Source organism: Aotus nancymaae, unplaced genomic scaffold (genome assembly GCF_030222135.1).
Source record: "Aotus nancymaae isolate 86718 unplaced genomic scaffold, 86718_ANA_hifiasm-v0.15.2.pri h1tg000059l, whole genome shotgun sequence".
Lineage (NCBI taxonomy): Eukaryota > Metazoa > Chordata > Mammalia > Primates > Aotidae > Aotus > Aotus nancymaae.
Genome location: NW_026988473.1, coordinates 7,154,972 through 7,172,400, shown reverse-complemented (window position 1 = coordinate 7,172,400; position 17,429 = coordinate 7,154,972). Strand labels below are relative to the sequence as shown.

At 49.8% G+C, this 17,429-nt stretch overlaps 1 pseudogene; it reads left to right on the top strand.

The window, feature by feature from the left end:
• Window positions 1-1,233: 1,233 nt before the first annotated feature.
• LOC135270228 (putative POM121-like protein 1) lies at window positions 1,234-4,149 on the top strand (annotated as a pseudogene).
• The last annotated feature ends 13,280 nt before the right edge of the window (window positions 4,150-17,429 follow it).

Here is a 17,429-nt window from a genome sequence, read left to right as displayed (position 1 = left end):
TGTTAGATCACTCTCACAGGTGTTACATTTGTATTATGCATGTTAAAACTGTATATGGATGACCGAATAGGAACAGCTCCAGAGCCCAGTTTCCAGTGAGAGAGATGCAGAAGGGGAGTGATCTCCACATTTCCAACTGAGGTACCAGGTTCTTTTCAATGGGACTGCCCTAGGAGGGCAAAACAAGGCAGGGCAGGTTGCTGCCCCACCCAGGAAGTGCAACTGACTGGAGAATCAGGGACTTTAACTTCTTGGCGCCCTGGTTCAGATACTGTGCTTCTTCCCTGGCCGTTGCAAACCACAGTCCAGGACAATGCCACTGAGACAAAAAGCACCCCAAGTTACTAACACAGATCTTAGCGACAGCTATGGCTGGCCAGGTGCCACGAGTTGTTGGCGCAAAACTGGGCAGAGGCTTTGACTAATGGCAAGAGTGCCAGCAGAATGGAACTACCCACCTCCCAGATAGAGGGAGAGCTAAAAGCAGGGAGACAGGTGATATAGCTTGGCAGGTCCCAGCCCCATGAAGACCAGTATATCGAAGCCCTTTTGCTTGAGAGTTTCATGGCCAGCACATCAGTTCAGGCTTGACCTGGGACAATCAAGCTCAGTAGGGGAAAGGACATCCACCATTGCAAAGAGGGTTCTAATCTCACCTGTGTCTGTGTAAATTAAAGCCAGAGGAAGCCTACGCAGCAGCCGAGCCAAGTCTGAGGCAGCCCAGCAGCACCTCCGCAGGCAGACAAGGGACAGACTGGCTCCTCAAGAGGCTCCCTGCCCCGTGTATAACCAAAAACAAACAAACAATAACAAAAAAATAAAACAAAACATTGTTGGCCTTGGCCCCAAGTGTCCCCAGGTGCTGATGGAGCTCCTGGGGTGTGTGAGCCCTGCCGCCAGGGCCCGGCTGGGGGTGCGCCAAGGAGCTGTCCGTGGTTCTGAAACGATGCCGGCTGAGGCGCGGGCTGTGACAGGGCGAATGAGCGCTGTCCGTAGTGCTGAAGAGGTTCCTGGGCCCCGGCAGTGGCGGCAGCGGTGCCTAGGAGGCCGGCAGCCGGAAGACCAACCAGGGTCCTTTGTGCTCGCCTCTCCCTCCAGTACCTAGTGCGCGCACCGCTCCCCACCCCGCCCCCGATCCCGCAGTTGCAGTAGGTGCCTTGTGCCCTTACCTTGCCGCGCCGATCCGTTAAGGTCCCAGGTCGTTAGTGCGCGCGCCTCTCCCTACAGTACCTCATGCGCGCGCCGCCCCTTCCGTTGCCATCAGGTGCCTTGCGCGCGAACCTTGCCGGCCAAACCGTTAAGGTCTGGCGTCCGTTGTGCGCGCGCCGCCCCTTCCGTTGCCATCAGGTGCCTTGCGCGCGAACCTTGCCGGCCAAACCGTTAAGGTCTGGCGTCCGTTGTGCGCGCGCCTCTCCTTCCAGTACCTATCAGGCGCCCTCTCTACCCCCGCGCCCTCCCCCGCCGCCATTGCCCGCAGGTGCCTCGCGCTCATATTTTGTCCGCCGACTCCGCATTGCCAGCGGGTGCCTGGCGCGCATACCTTGTCCCGGGAATCCCGTAAGGTCGCACTTCCGGCGCGGATCTGTCACTTGCGCGCGTCTTTGCACGCGCCCCACTCGCTCAGATTTGAATGATGCGTTTCCTGGCAACAGGGGAATGCTCCCTTAGCCTTTGACCGAGTTGGCAGCAGACAAGAGGACGCTCAGAGCCCAGCTCTCGAGAGTTCAAGGGTCTGAAAATACCCCACTGCTCCCAGGAGCGGTTACCTGGACACTCTGTGCCCCTTATCCCTGTCCCGGTCCCGTCCCGGGGCCGAGGACCCGCCAGTAGGACTCAGTTGCCTTGAGCCTGCTGCCTGCATCCCTCGTTCACTTTCCTTGTGGGACCTCTCCGTTGCTCCTGCCCCTGGACGGAGTGGCAAGCCATCCTGCAAGTACCCAGACACACGGAATCAGCCTGGTGTCGAAAGAACTCCAAGGTTTTCGGTATCCTACAAGCCCTGTGTTCCGTTCCGGCGATCCTGCCTTCAATTTGAGGCACAGGTACCGCAGCAAGCCAGTGCTGTGTGCTCGCAATAGCAGAATGTCCTGCAGCTCAGCGAGTGCACTGAGCATGAGGACTCTTAGTGAGGCACTGGAGCAGGTAGTCACCGTTTTGGGGCCCACAACACCCAGCTGTGCCCCACATTCCTATCCAGAGAACCTGATCATGTCGAGGGCCCTCAAGGTGAGTGGGGCAGGGATGCCTGAGCAGGGCAAGGACCCCAGAGCCCAAGAGAAGCCTGATGATCAGAAAGGGGGCCCTGAGGGCACCAGGGATGCACGGTCTGCATTTAGGCCGCTGCGGGACAATGGAGGCCTCTCTCCCTTCGTGCCCAGGCCTGGGCCCCTGCAGAGAGACCTCCATACCCAGAGGTCAGAAATCCCACCTGACAAGAAATCCCAGCCCTCTGGGATGAGCTGCTTCCCCAAACGAAATGCCATCTCCAGCTCCTACAGCTCCACGGGAGGCTTCCCGTGGCTAAAGAGGAGGAAGGGGCCAGCCTCATCCCACTGCCAGCTGCCCCTCACTTCTTCAAAGACAGTGAGTGAGGTCAGCCCTCCGGCTGTCTCTCGGGGTCAGACCCAGTGTGAAAAGGTGGCAGATTCAGCACCTGGGGAGAAACCGGCCCCCAGGAGTGGCTCCCAGACATCTCAGGCCTCTAGGCCTCCTAGACGAAAGTTCCCTCTGCTGCCACGCAGGCAAGGGGAGCCTCTGATGCTGTCACCTCCCTTACAGCTGGGGTTCCGGGTCACTGCTGAAGACCTGGACCTGGAGAAAAAGGTGGCGCTCCTGTGCATTGACAGTGCACTGCGGGGTGAGGCCAAGAGCATCCGGGACTGCAGAGCCTCGCTGCTTTCCCACGCTTTGTCCTCACCTGCAACAGGGGCGTCTTCTTTGCCTTCTGTCCCTAAAGCACCCAGCAGGGATGCACAGCGGGAGAGATGCAAGTCCCAAGGCCGCCGGGACCCCGTGGCCCTCCTACCATCTGCTGCAGGGTCCCCCTCTAGACCTCCTGTGTCTGGGAGGAAGCGCAGGTCAGCAGACCCCTTGGTCTCCTCCTCAGACCCCCTTCCTGCCACCTCTGCACACTCCCGGGACTCAGCCCAGGTCACCTCGCTGATTCCTGCCCGCTTCCCAGCTGCAAGCAGCACCTTGAAGCGGGCTCGTCCATCTTCAGATCTAGCTGCTTCAGCTGCAGCCCAGGGCCCCAGCACAGCCTCAGGTAAGGACACCACCACCCTGGCCGGACAGAGGGTCAGTGGTCCCAGCCCAGGGCTGAAACTTCCCATTACCGCTGCAGCCACCACCCAGCCCAAACCTGTGGTCCTTCATGGGCAGCAGCAGGGAACCCGCGGCTTGAAGCGGGCTCGTTCATCTTCAGATCTAGCTGCTTCAGCTGCAGCCCAGGCCTCATCTTCTGCTCCAAGACAGCCAGCCCAGGGCCCCAGCACAGCCTCAGGAAAGGGCACCACCACCCTGGCCGGACAGAGGGTCAGTGGTCCCAGCCCAGGACTGAAACTTCCCATTACCGCTGCAGCCACCACCCAGCCCAAACCTGTGGTCCTTCATGGGCAGCAGCAGGGAACCCGCGGCTTGAAGCGGGCTCGTTCATCTTCAGATCTAGCTGCTTCAGCTGCAGCTCAGGCCTCATCTTCTGCTCCAAGACAGCCAGCCCAGGGCCCCAGCACAGCCTCAGGAAAGGGCACCACCACCCTGGCCGGACAGAGGGTCAGTGGTCCCAGCCCAGGGCTGAAACTTCCCATTACCGCTGCAGCCACCACCCAGCCCAAACCTGTGGTCCTTCATGGGCAGCAGCAGGGAACCCGCGGCTTGAAGCGGGCTCGTCCATCTTCAGATCTAGCTGCTTCAGCTGCAGCCCAGGCCTCATCTTCTGCTCCAAGACAGCCAGCCCAGGGCCCCACAGCACACTCAGCTGCAGGGGTTTCCTTACCCACCACTTCCACCTCGAGCCCCCCCGCCAAAAGAAAGTCGGCCCGGGCTGCAGGCCCAGCTGGGACCCTAGCTGGCCCAACTTCTACCTCTCCCCGTGATGCACATGCTCCCTTCTCACGCTGTGGCTTGGCCAAAGCTAGGCGGCTCCACTAAACACTTGGAAGCAGGACCCTGGCCCCCTCGAGGTTGGTGGTTTCTGTAACATAAATGGGGCTGCAGCAGCAAAGTGGCAAAGAGAAAGGCCCTGAGAACCACAAGGCAATGCAACGTGAGGGGGCCTGAAAATGAGGCCCCCCACCAAAGGCAGAGCACCCCCATGGTGACTGGGGGACCCAGCACCAGGAGCAACTCTGTTGGGTGGCATGCTTTTTTTTTTTTTAAGAGATGGAGTTTTACTCTTGTTGCCCAGGCTGGAGTGCAATGGTGCGATCTCAGCTCACTGCAACCTCCGCCTCCCAGATTCAAGCAATTCTCCTGCCTCAGCCTTCCAAGTAGCTGGGATTACAGGCATGTGCCATGACGCCTGGCTAATTTTGTATTTTTAGTAGAGATGGGATTTCCCCATGTTGATCAGGCTGGTCTCGAACTCCTGACCTGAGGTGATCTGCCTGCCTCGGCCTCCCAAAGTGCTGGAATTACAGATGTGAGCCACCATGCCCGGCCCTTGCTTTGCTTTTAGTGACTTAAAAATAACATTGATTGAACACTTTGCATACACCAGTCATTGTCCTAAGCTCTTCACATGTATCCACTCTTTTAATCATCACAGCCTTATGAGGGAGGTGCTGTAACTTCCCCATTTTATGGGGGAGGAGATGGAAGCACACAGAAGTTATGTCACTTGTCTGTGGCCTTGCAGATGGAAAGAGACAGAGCCAGGACTCGAACCCAGGACATCTTGCTTCTGAGTTGGTGTCCTGAAGCAGCACATGTTACTACCATATGCCAGCATGATAAGAAGAAAGATGAGTAACATCTCACTGCAACCTCTGCCTCCCAGGTTCAAGCGATTCTTCTGACTCAGCCTCCTGAGTAGCTGGGATTACAGGTGCACGCCACCATGCCTGGCTAATTTTTGTATTTTTAGTAGAAATGGGGTTTTGCCATGTTGGTCAGGCTGGTTTCGAACTCCTGACCTCAAGCAATCCACCCGCCTCAGCCTCCCATAGTGCTGGGATTACAGGCGTGAGCCACCATGCCCGGCAGGCAGCAAATCCTAAAGCTCTGAAGTGATCTCCTTTGACTTCGTTTCTCACACCGAGGTCACACTGATGCAAGAGGTGGGCTCCCGTGGCCTCGGGCAGCTCTGCCCCTGAAGCTTTGCAGGGTACAGCCCCCATCTTGAATGCTTTCACGAGCTGGTGTTGAGTGTCTGCAACTTTTCCAGGTGCACAGTGCAAGCTGTGGGTGGATCTACCATTCTGGGGTCTGGAGGATGGTGGCCCTTTTCTCACAGCTCCACTAGGCAGTGCCCCAGTGGGGACTCCGTGTAGGGGCTCCCACCCAACATTTCCATTCCTCACTGCTACCCAGGAGGCTGAGGCAGGAGAATCTCTTGAAGCCAAGAGGTGGAGGTTGCAGTGAGCTGAGATCGTGCCATTGCACTCCAGTCTCGGGGACAAGATCGAGACTCCATCCCCCCCCAAAAAAAAAAAATTAGTTGGGCATGGTGGTATGTGCCTGTAGTCTTAGCTGATCAGGAGGCTGAGGTAGGGGCATAGTTTGAGTCCAGAAGTTGCACAGAGAACACCACTGCATTCCAGCCTGGGTGACAGAGTGAGACCATGTTTGTTTGTTTCTTTCTTTCTTTCTTTCTTTCTTTCTTTCTTTCTTCTTTCTTCTTTCTTTCTCTCTCCCTCTTTCTTTCTTTCAGACAGGCTCTCACTCTGTCACCCAGGCTGGAGTGCAGTGGCACCATCTTGGCTCACTGCAAACTCTGCCTCCCCGGTTGAAGCTATTCTCCTGCCTCAGCCTCCTGAGTAGATGGGATTACAGGTGTCCACCACCGCGCCTGGTCAAGACCGTGTTTCTTTATATATATGTAGACATAAGCAGAGAGACAGGGATCAGGAACATCACACAATTTCACATCCTAGGGTCCTCCAGAGCTGAGTCACTCTTGTGTCACTCAGTGCAAAAGTATTCCCCCTTAAACATAGGTGGGCGCCCTCTCAGATTATAGATGGATGGCAGGGAGGGGTGTGTCTACCACTCTAATTTGTTAATCTCCAGAGAGTCGCTTGAACCTGGGAGACGGAGGTTGCAGTGAGCTGAGATTGTGCCACTGCACTCCAGTCTGGGGAAGAGAGCGAGACTATTTGTCAAATAAAAACAGATTGCCTAAAAAGGCCATCTCGGCCTTGCCTGAAGTCTCCACAAAGGGGCAGTCGAACATTTGCTTACGAGTTCCCCAAGGGAGAAAGACTGGTTTTTAACCGCATTCGGGAACAGAAGATGGAATCTCAGGTTTTGACAGGGGTTAAATTAGCAATAAGATCCTTGCACAAAGCCAGGACCCGTGAAGGGCTGCAATCACTTTGTAAGGAAGACCAATAAGCTTCCCACTGGCCAGGAAGGCAACCAGAAAGCTCGTCTCAGCTGTTGCCTTGGCTGGGAATAAAACAAGGTTTCCTTATCTCCAGGCCGGCAAGGAGCCTGACTCAGTCTATTCCGAGGGAAATTTAAGCTGATAAATTATCGTAAAAATTAATCCCAGGCGGCCAGGCGCAGTGGCTGACGCCTGTAATCCTAGCACTTTGGGAGGCCGAGGAACGTGGATTGCCTGAGCTCAAGAGTTTGAGACCTGCCTGGGCAACACAGTGAAACCCTGTCTCTACTAAAATACAAAAAATTAGCTGGGCGTAATGGCATGCACCTGTAGTCCTAACAATTTGGGAGGCTGAGGCAGGAGAATTGCTAGAACCGGGGAGGCAGAGGTTGCAGTGAGCTGAGATTACATCACTGCACTCCAGCCTGGGCAACACAGTGAGACTCTGTCTCTAAAAATAAAATAAAATAAAATGAATCCCAGGTTGTTTCTGTAAGGTTGGCTGCCTCGCAGGGCGTTCGGACACGCCCCCTCCCCTCGCGGGGAGTTCGGACACGCCCCCTCCCCTCGCGGGGAGTTCGGACACGCCCCCTCCCCTCGCGGGGAGTTCGGACACGCCTCCTTCCCTTGCCAGGAGCTCAGACATGCCTCCTCCCCCCCGCCGGGAGCCCGGGAAAAAAGCCCCATCAGGACATACCTGATACCATTTTGTCCCATCCAGGCTCCACTCCCTGTCTACTATTTTGTCCTATCCGGGTCCCACTCCCCTTCAGTTTGTCCCACTCACCTTGGCCACAGCCAATCGGACGCCTCCACCCCGTGCCTGAGAGGAGTCCGCGCGACTTCTCCGGCCCCTCCTGTCGGGCCGCAGAACCTCGTCCGGGAGCCTGAATAAATTCCCTGGCATTGGATCATTTTTGTGCTGGCCTCAGTTTCTTCATTTCGTCCTCGGTGAGAACAGACCTTACAGATGGTGCGTTGGCCGGGAAGGAGTTTTAAGACCCCTCCCCGGGGAAACTGACTCCTCCACGCAGAGCCGGACCGGGAAGCTGCCGTTTGTTTCACCACAAGGTAAGACTTCTGTTACGCACTACCCCACCTGCTGCTTTCAGGGAGTCCCTGTCAGGAAACCGCTGCGCAGCGTCAGGGATTCCCACCGCCGCGGGGTCCGTGACCCCCGGCTTCCCTGCTGCGGGGTCCGTGACCCCCGGCTTCCCTCCCCACGGGTCCGTGACCCCAGGAGGCCTCCCGCCGCGAGTCCGTAGAATTCTAGTAATTCTACTTTCTCCTGCTTTCTATTAACTCTGCTTTCTAGTAATTCTGCTTTCTAGTAATTCTGCTTTCTAGTAATTCTGCTTTCTAGTAACTGCTTTCTAGTAATTCTGCTTTCTAGTAATTCTGCTTTCTAGTAATTCTGCTTTCTAGTAACTGCTTTCTAGTAATTCTGCTTTCTAGTAACTGCTTTCTAGTAATTCTGCTTTCTAGTAACTGCTTTCTAGTAATTCTGCTTTCTAGTAATTCTGCTTTCTAGAAACTGCTTTCTAGTAATTCTGCTTTCTAGTAATTCTGCTTTCTAGTAATTCTGCTTTCTAGTAATTCTGCTTTCTAGTAACTCTGCTTTCTAGTAATTCTGCTTTCTAGTAACTCTGCTTTCTATTAACTCTGCTTTCTCCCGCTTTCTATTAATTCCTTCTATTAACTCTGCTTTTTCCCGCTTTCTATTAATTCTACTTTCTCCTGCTTTCTACTTTTAACTCTACCATCTCCTGCTTTCTACTTTTTATTTATTTATTTATTTATTTATTTATTTATTTATTTTTTTATTGCATTTTAGGTTTTGGGGTACATGTGAAAAACATGCAAGGTTGTTGCTTAGGTGCATATGTGGCAGTGTGATTTGCTGCCTTCCTCCCCTTCACCCATATCTGGTATTTCTCCCCATGCTATCCCTCCCCAATTCCCCACCCCCCCGCTGTCCCCCCCACTCCCCCACAACAGACCCCCATGTATAGTGCTCCCCTCCCTGTGTCCATGTGTTCTCCTTGTTCAACACCCGCCTATGAGTGAGAACATGTTTTTTCTCCTTTTTCTTCCTAATTCCGGAGTAAGTAAGTGAGTGAGTGAGTGAGTGAATGTATGTGTAGTTCCGCGGCCTAACAGCTACGGGGCTTGTGTGGGCCTCAACCCGCGGTTCCACAGGGACGTGACCAGGAAAGCATCAGACTGGTCTCCCATCTGGGGGACACCCACCCTTTCTTTGTCAGTCTTGTATGTAATACTGTCTTAATTGTAGCCATGTGACACATAGCCCTGGCCATGTCTTTTCTTGGTTTCTGTCTAATTATGATTATTAAAAACGTGCAGGCTTTCTGGTATCTTCGTTCCCAACCCACCCTCTGTTCCTCTTGCACCACCACCAAGGTACTTCTGGCCAAAGAAACCTCCTCTTTGCCCTTAGCCCCTCCACCCTCCTCTTCCTTTTCTGACCCTGATGTGTCTGAGGAACTCTCCTTTCCGCTGGCCCGACCCAATGATCCTCCGCCTTATGATAAACCTCAAACCCCTTCAGCTCCTCCACCTCCTAATTACAACCTGGCCTCACCTTCTCTACTAAAATACAAAAAATTAGCCAGGCGTGGCAGCACGTGCCTATAGTCCCAGCTACTCGGGAAGCTGAGGCAGGGGAATCGCTTGAACCTGGGAGGTGGAGGTTGCAGTGGGCCGAGATTGCACCACTGAACTCCAGCCTGGCAACAGAGCATGACTCCATCTCAAAAAAAAAGAAGAAAAAAGAATAAAAAGAAAGAAAGAAAGAAAAGGAAAGAAAAAAATCGTATCTGAATATGGTGGTGCACCCCTGTAATCCCCGCTACTTGGGAGGCTGAGGCATGAGAGTCACTTGAACCTGAGAGGTGGAGGTTACAGTGAGCCAAGATCTTACCACTGTGCTCCAGGCTGGGTGACCAAAAGAGACTCTGTCTGAAAAAACCAACCAAACAAATAAATATATATATATATATATATATATATATAAAAATATATATATATATATATATAAAACAAATAACAGTAGATTTTTAATATCCGTGTCCATGCGATCATTGCTAGTGCATAAAAATACAATTGATTTTTGTATGTTGAGCTTATATCCTGCAATCTTTTTTTTTTTTTAATAAAGACAGGATTTTACTATGTTGCCCACGCTAGTCTTGAACTCCTGAGCTCAAGCTAACTGCCCACCTCAGCCTCCAAAAGTGCTAGGATTAGAAGTGTTAGCCACCACACCCAGCCATATATCCTGCAATTTTGTTATTTATTACTTCTAGAGTTGAGTGTTGTTGTTTTGTTTTTTTCTTTTTTTGGTAGATTCTATGTAAAGAATCATATCATTTGCAAATAGGCACAGTTTCATTCCTTCTTTCAATCTGTATGCCTTTCATTTCCTTTTCTTGACTTATCTCAGTGGCAAAAACTTCTAGTACTAAGTTGAATTAAGATGGTAGTGCACACCTGTAATTCTAGCTATTTGAGAGTTTGAGGTGGGAGAATTGTCTGAGCCCGGGAGGTCAAGGTTGCAGTGAGCACCATTGCACTCCAGCCTAGGCGACAGAGCAAGACCCTGTCTCAAAAATAACACTAAAATAAAAATAAAAGCAGTGAGATCTGACATCCTTTCCTTGTTCCCAATCTTAGAAGCCATTCAGTTTTGCCATTAAGTATAGTGTTAGCTGTTGTGCTTTTGTAAATGCTTTTTATCAAGTTCAGAGCATTTCCCCTATTCTTATTTTTATTAATGTATTATTATTATTATTATTATTTTCGAACGAAATCTTGCTCTGTCGTCCAGGCTGGAGTACAATGGTGCCATCTTGGCTCACTGCAACCTCTGTCTCCTGGGTTCAAGTGATTCTTCTGTTTCAGCCTCCTGAGTAGCTGGGATTACAGGTGCCTGCCGCCACACCTGGCTAATTTTTTTGTATTTTAGTAGAGATGGGGTTTCATCGTGTTGCCCAGGCTGGTCTCAAACTCCTGAGCTCAGGCAATCCACCCATCTCAATCCTAGCCTCCCAAAGTGCTAGGATTACAGGTGTGAGCCACTGCCCCCGGCCTCCTATTCCTACTTTTGTGAAAGTCTTTATCATGAATGATTGTTGAATTTTGCAAAATGCTTTTTTGAGGCAGGATCTCAATCTGTCACCCAAGCAGGATTGCAATGGCACGATCACGGCTCACTGCAGCCTCGACCTCCCAGGCTCAAGTGATCCTCCTATCTCACCTTTTGAGTAGCTGGGACCACAGGAACCCACCACCATGCCTGGCTAATTTTTTTTTCTTTTTCAGATGGAGTCTCACTCTGTCACCCTGGCTAGAGTGCAGTGGGGTGATCTTGGCTCACCCCCACCCCCATCTTAGCGCCCCCACCCACTATGGGGACATTTCAACCAGAGAGAAAGGAGGTCCTGCCCTTGCCCCTCGCCCCCTCCCCCCTCCTCCGACAGGGGAGACTTCTGTCCAAACCTTGGAAGGAAGCGAGATGCCAGGCCTAGCGCCTTCGGAGATCCTCTCTGGACAAGGCCACAGGGTGAAAACACCAGGTGAGGACTTCACTGCCCTCGGGGCCACCCTGGAACTCTGGAGGCCTTTGCCTCCTCCAGGCCCCCGGCCCCTTAACTTTTTTCTTCCTGAGCTCGGCCTGGAGCAGAGTTAGGATCCCGAGAAAGCCCCTTACCAGTTGCTCCAACCCTCTCCTTAAACTGGAAGGGAAACTGAGGCCCGGAGGAAAGTTGTGATTGACCAGGGCCACACGGCACGTTCCTGGGGGAAGAGCGTGGGCCAGAGTCCACGGCTGCTGACCTCTTGGCCAGAGGTCAAGCCCTGTTCCTTACAGTTGAGTACAGCCAGCCCCGTCTGTGTGCACCAAGCAGAGGTGCTGGACACCTCTGCTCTGCCACCAGCTGCCTCCCCTTCCCCAGCGCAGTCTGAACCTGGGCAGGCTTTTTGGAAAAGCTTCTGGATGTCACGGACTCCACGACCAACCAACTAGGCTGCTGCTGCTTGCAAACGTCACCTCCATTGAAGGATTCCTGCAGCCACCAGCTCTGGAACTTTCTGGAACCAAACCTTTCCCCAGACTGCCTACAAGGACCAGTCGGCTTCTGGATGGAGGTGTGGCCTGTGGGGGGTCCGGCAGGGATCCCCAGAGCCAAATGGACCCAGCCCTTTGGACCCGCTGCCGGTCTTATTGACCTCTGCCCTCTCCCTGCAGCATTTCCTGGAGGCATTTGACCAGGACCCGCAGGACAGCTGGGAAGTGCCTGACCCTTCTCAAGGAGCTGCATGGCTTCCAGACATCCCTAGGCCCCTCTCTGGACCAGGATGGGGGACCCAGAGGTGGAGCTGAACACACAAGGCAGCACTTGAGGGCTCCGAGGGTGGTGAGGAGAGTTCCTGCTCTCACACAGCTGGCCCTGGGACCTTGAATGGTTCCTCCGTGGAGCATCCACTCCCAGTGCCACGCAGTCAGTGCAGAAGGGGGAGACTCAGGCAGCCCTTGGAGAGACACAATTTGCCAAGGTCACACAGCAAGTCAGGGAGCTGCTGAGACTAGGACCTAGAACCCCACCCCCTGGCCCAGGCTCCTTCTCAGCCACCTGGACCCGAGAGGCCAGCCCATGGGAGGCCCACATGGCCACTGCACCACGAAACAAGGACCTGGTCCAGGTCCACCTCCGCCAAGTGCCAGCCGTGTCCTTTGGGTCACTCCATTCTCTGCTTTAGGCCTCAGTTATCCAAGACCATCTTTCAAAGGCCCCCACTCCAATTATGAGACTGGGATTTTCTGAAATTGAGCATCTTGGCCAGGCTGTGGGGGCCTCTGTGGCCGCCTGTAGGACACTGCCAAGGGGATTTTTTTCCTCCCACCAGACTGAAGCTAAGGAGTGCTGGAGACAGCAGTTGCTTTAGCCACAGGCTGTGTAGACCACCTGAGGACGATCTGGGCGTCTGTTTTGTGCACCTTGGAACCCATCGGATCCCTCCAGCGGTGAGTCCCCTGGTGTACCTAGCACCAAGCTGTGAGAATGGCCCCCGATGGGTTGAGTGGAAGAAGAAAAACTACAGGCTCAGTCCCAGTACTTGCTCCCCTGCGTCCACACAGGCCAGGTCTCCAGGGTCCCTGCCCATCCAAGGCCGAGGACTTGGTCCTCTGGGAGCCTTCAGGGCCACTCAGACCCTAGCCCTGGACAATGGGCTTGTCGCCACCTGAAACTGGGGCTTGGGGTTGCAGCATTCAACTTCCAAAGCCAAGAGGCTCTGGGACAGGGGGCCCAGCAGGCCCGGAGATGCTCCAGAGGGTTGGGAGGGCCCTTTGAGGCTAAGGGGTCCGACCCACTGCCATTTCGCAAATACAAAAGCTGAGGCCCAGAGAGGGGAAGAGGTTTGCAGAACACTTCTAACAGGCTAGTGGCAGAGCTGGGAACAGAATCCACGTCTTCCGCTGCTCCTGTCCAGAACTATCCCCCTGCACCAAACACAATCCGCTGACATCTAGACTGAGCTCACCTCTTCTTCTTCCTGGACCTTGGATTCCTTGGCAGAAGGCTCTCCCAGCTCACACCCTGTCAGGGCTGGGGACTCAGGAGCTTTCCCTTCAACCCGATGGTCCTTTCCACCAAAGCTTCCTGGTGCTCCTCCCCTCCCACCAGTGCTCAGCCCTTCCTGGCTTCAAAAGCTGCTCCATCAGCAGCCATAACAGTAACTCTGCCCTGTTCACCATGGTTCACCCAACTCCCTGTGGTTCCCACATTCCCAGGCATGGAGAGCATCATTTTCCCTGCTCGTGGGTGTCTCTTCTTTGTGGCTCCTAGGCCCAGTCCCTGCCCCTCTCTGACCACTGGAGCCTTAAACCCCATTAGTCTTTCCTGGGACCCCTGGACCATTCCCTGTAGACTCCCTCTCGGCTGGCCTAGGGCCTGTGGGAGTAATAATGGCTGGCATGTCATAGGCTGTGAGTTTTCATGACACTTCGATCTTGGACTTCCAGCCTCCAGAACCGTGAGATATACATTTCTCACAGTGCTTTCCCCGAGTCTGTGGTCCTTTGCAGCACCATACCCTCTTCAGAACACAAGCTGAGATACTCATAAAGAACTGAGTTTTGCCTGATCCACCAAGCCATGGGCTGGGCTTGCAAAGTCGTTCCTCATCCTTAAGTCAAAGGTACCCATATGGCCTCAAGCTCAAGCATAGCCTGGAAACAGAAGTGGGTCCAATGAGCAGGAGACTCCCACTTCCAGTGACCCCAGACTCTCCCTGCCTGGCCGCGTTTCCCTCAACTCACACCTATGGCCTGGTGAGGAGTTCTGAGCCCAGTGCACAGAGGGTTCTGCGTGATGTGGTGCCAGCTGGAATTGGACTGCTACAGCATCACAGCCCGCATATGGGTGTCACTGAAAGACAATGCGAAGAGATACCTCCAAGCAGACAGTTTTCAGGGGCACATCTAGTCCACTTTGTTTTGTGGAGATTTGTTCTAAACTGTGGCTCTACACAAGGGCCTTGGATAACAGTTTAGCTGTTGTGAGAAGTATTACTACCTTAGGAGTTAAGAGCTCAGATTTGAGCTGACTGCCTGGGTTCAAGTCCTGGCTTTGCTACTTACTGTCCATGTGACCTTAAGCAAGTTATTAAACTTTCTGTACACCTATTACCTCTTCTTATCATTTTAAAGAAGATAATAGTACTATCTTACCTCATAAAGTTCTGTGCTGTCGACTGAATTAATATAGGTAAAGTACTTACTTAGCACCTGGAGCATAGTAAGCACTGTGTAAGTTTATCTGTAATGGATGTTGGTGGTGATGATGATGCCCAATAGCCCGGATTTGGAAGGAACAGAACTGAGGACTCATAACAAAAACTTCTGGCAGATTCACTAATGGTTCAAATCCTACAGAGTTGAAAATTTGGGTCACCCCACCAGAGAAAACACCCTGATCCGCCATGGTTGGCTGAAGGCAAAGAGAAGGTGGAGGGGGTCATGAAGAAAGGTTGTAGCCAGGTGCGGTGGCTCACACCTGTAATCCCAGCACTTTGGGAGGCCGAGGTGGGTGGATCACTTGAGATCAGGAGTTCAAGGCCAGCCTGGCCATCTTGGTGAAACCCCATCTCTACTAAAAATGCAAAAATTAGCGAGGCATGGTGGCGTGTGCCTGTAACCCCAGCTACTTGGGAGGCCAATAGTGTAAGTTATCTAAAAATATTTGTTCTTATATCCAGAACCAACATGTCACTGCAGAATTGATAGAAAAGATGAGTGAAGTTTAAGTGACTCAACGTGTCTGTGCTGCCTAGAATTAGTTCTAAAATATCAAGCACATTGTGAGTTTTCTTCTTATTATTTGTTTTAATTGTGAGAGTGCCTTACTTGAAAGAGGTTTTCTTTACATATGTACACGTAAATTATTCTGACTGCGAATTAACTTCTTTGCCAGAACCATAATGATGCCTAGGTGGGTTACAGGTCATGTAGGATGTAATACTTGCAATTTTGGCCAGTTCTCCACTCCCCCAATTCAAGACTAAACTTGGGCAACTGGTATGCTATTTTTTTGGATTACTTTTCTGTTTTTCACAACAATTTTAATAACATTTTACATAAATTATTTTGACATAAACTTTATTAAAACATTAATCTTCCCATAGTTTTATTCTCCTTATTATTGAGAAATACCCTCTTGAATGTGAATGTTAATTTTATTTTATCATACAAAACCTTAGGGGAGTTTGAGGACATCTGAACAAATTGGGAGATAATGTGACCCTCATATTGGTTTTGTATAATGAAAATTAGTAAAAGCTCTTTTTGGATAAAGGGATACTATAGTGAAAAGAAATGATTAAAAGTCACTTTATTACACAATAACATAGAGACAAAATGAATACATAAAATATGAGATATACATGGATTTCTAGTTGTGATTTGAAATCCTTCTGGTCATGCAGGTTACAGAAACTAGAAAATAGAGTATAATGCACAATGCAAATAAACATATACATAATCAAATAAATATATATCTAAATATCCCCAATAACTCACCAATTTAAAATATCTAGAGCATGAGATGGAAGGCATGATAATGTAAGATAATTATTATTGGTTAAAAAAATTGTAAGCCCCAATGTTTCCTGAAAAAAAAAGGAAGAAAGAAAATAGTGTTTATAATGAAAATCATAATGACAGCAATCTCAGAGTTAGCTATGAAAAATTAACACATGCAATTTTGTCACATTAAATATAAAGAAGATTACATATAATTTGAACTTAAATTGATTTTTTAAAATAAAATTGTGACTTCCTTCTATCCTACCCTGACTCAATGAACACACCTTTCTTATATTACATACACGGTAATGTTTGCCAGTAGATAGAAATGTTATATAAATATCTTTAGTAAATACGATGATAAGCAGCATAAATCTTGTATTTTGTTTGCTTGTTTTGTACAGTTTGGCAATCTAGAAAGGCAAAAAAATAATATAATCATTTTTAAGTCCCTATTTTCTTGTTAGGTAAGGAAATATAAATGAGCATACTTTCAACATCTTTGGAGTTCTCTAGAAAGAACCAGATTGCTTTTTAAATATTTTGGTATCTTTGTCGAATATCAATTATATTTTTTAAAGCTACAATCTTTGAGAAAATAATATCTGCTTTTGTCAACTCTTAGAGGAAGTTGAAGTACATTCTGAAAATTGTATTGTGCCATAAAACTGGGTACTTAACAGTCTCCTAATTTTATTTTATTACAGTTTTAAACGTTTTTTTCTGTGCCTATGTTTACTCAAAAAGCCTCAAAAGTTTAATAATTCTTTTCATATTCAAATGTAAGGTAGAAACCCCCTTTTTATCTCATCAAGAAGTGATGAATCATATCTACACATGTATTTAAACAATCATTGAGTGTTAAACTATTGTTAAGGGATCTAAGAGCCTAGAGCATCTGAATAACAAGTATTTGGAAGGACATGAACATGAGTGACTAAATAGTTGTAGTTTCTTCATTCTTTCATTAAAAATATATTCATCTCCTTGTAGTTTTGCTTTGTTTTCTCCAAGTTTTGGCCTCAATTAGAGAAAAATATTTTATGTAAAATAAATACTTTACAAACAATATCGTGATGATGCTTCAAAGATGCTTATGAGCATCCAGCCTGTTAAACGATGTAAAATACCTACAAAATTATATGAAAAAATGGAGCACTGTTATTTCAGCTCAGGCATTATTGAGTAAAAGAAATCCTAGAGAAATGAATCAGAGATTGTCACACTTTACTATTGTTATGTCATCAAATTAAAGTGGCAGTTTGCCAATGTCACTGAAGCATTGTATATATCTGTAACATATGGCACCACAAGAAACATGCTTACTTTTTTTTTTTTTTTTTTTTTTTTTTTTTTACCTGTAATGAAGCCTCTCTCTTGACTCCTCCATGTGTCTCTAACATGGGACAGTGAGAACAATTTATCCATTTTTTAATCTTTTGAGACACTGACTGAGGAGATGGAAGGCAATTTGTTGATAATCTCTAAAGCAAGTGAGAGCATAACAAAATGTTTTGAGGCTGTTCATTAGCTGTAGAATACAATTTGTATTCACTAGTGTATCAGAGTTCTCCAGAAAAACAGAACCAAGAGGAGCTGTTTAGATAATTGATAGATAGATACATAGATAGATAGAGATTTATTATGAGAAATGGTTTTATGCAATTATGTAGGCTGAGGATTTCTGTAATTTGCTGTCTTTAAACTCCAAGAAAGCTGGTTGTGTAGTTTCAGTTAAAACTTGAAATATTGGGAGCTAGGGGAGCCAAGGGTGTAGATCAT